Source organism: Erythrolamprus reginae, chromosome 5 (assembly GCF_031021105.1).
Source record: "Erythrolamprus reginae isolate rEryReg1 chromosome 5, rEryReg1.hap1, whole genome shotgun sequence".
Taxonomy (NCBI): Eukaryota; Metazoa; Chordata; class Lepidosauria; order Squamata; family Dipsadidae; genus Erythrolamprus; species Erythrolamprus reginae.
In genome coordinates this window covers 32,528,556-32,529,731 of record NC_091954.1, presented here as the reverse complement: position 1 = coordinate 32,529,731, position 1,176 = coordinate 32,528,556, and the positions used below count along the sequence as shown (strand labels likewise).

Genomic DNA, 1,176 nt, shown 5'->3' with positions numbered 1-1,176 from the left:
AAGCAACATTTTGAATTGAGTCCGGAAACCAATTGGCAACCAATGAAGTATTGGAGAAATATGCGCGTGTCTGGGCAAGCCCATGACTGCTTGCACAGCTGCATTCTGCACAATTTGTAGTTTCCAAACTCTCTTCAAAGGTAGCCCCATGTAGAGAGCATTGCAGTAGTTGAACCTCAATATGATAAGGGCATGAGTGACTGTGATAGAGACTCCCTGTCCAGATAGGGCCGCAACTAGTGCACCAGGCGAACTTGGGCAAATGCCCCCCTCACCACAGCCAAAAGATGATGGTCCTATGTCAGCTGTGAATCGAGGAGGATGCCCAAGTTGTGGACTCTCTTTGAGAGGGTCAAAAGTCCCCCCTCAGGGTAAGGGATGGACAGATGGAGGTGTCCTTGGAAGGCAGAACCCACAGCCACTCCGTCTTGTCGGGATTGAGTTTGAGTCTGTTAGCACCCATTCAGACCCTAACACTTCCCAGCCCACAAAGGTCCCAGAGCTGAGCCGGGAAGGCACAGAAAAAGTGGCTCCCTGCCTCCAGGCAGGCAGGAACATGTTTTATAGCGAAGTGGGGTGGAGCCGAGTGAAGGAAACAGAGCCAAAGATTGTTTTACCTCTGGTGCTTCAGGGAAGCTTCCCTGAAGCGTCCGGAGGGAGAAACAGCTTTTCCCAAGAGCCGAAAATCAGCTGGCCAGCACACACGTGACATAGGGTTGCCATCATGAATCTAGACTAATAGGAGCTATTTGAAATAGGTATAAGAATTTCAGAATAAGTGCTCGCTTCGGCAGCACATATACTAAAATTGGAACGATACAGAGAAGATTAGCATGGCCCCTGCGCAAGGATGACACGCAAATTCGTGAAGCGTTCCATATTTTTAAGGATTGTTGTATGAACATTTGATTTTATTAATAAAAACTAGAGAAACAAAAAAAAAAGAATTTCAGAATAATACTCATCTTTATTACTGTAATTCTACCTAAAATAGACAGTTGTAAATTCCCCCATTACTTGAATTTTATTTTTGTTTCTTGTGCTAATTTGTCGTAGTTATATTTTTTTAATAGATGAGGTCTTGTTAGTTATAGTTAGTCCCAGGTATTTAATCTTTTTAGTTATTTGCAAATTCTTTTTTTTTTTCTAGTTCTTATTCCTGTTTTGGGGTCATAT

At 43.3% G+C, this 1,176-nt stretch overlaps 1 non-coding gene across 1 annotated transcript; it reads left to right on the top strand.

Annotated features, from left to right (window-relative positions):
- The first annotated feature begins 778 nt into the window (after positions 1 to 778).
- Positions 779 to 885, top strand: LOC139168713 (U6 spliceosomal RNA). The gene has a single exon (XR_011559381.1). It is a non-coding gene; the product is annotated as a U6 spliceosomal RNA (small nuclear RNA).
- The last annotated feature ends 291 nt before the right edge of the window (positions 886 to 1,176 follow it).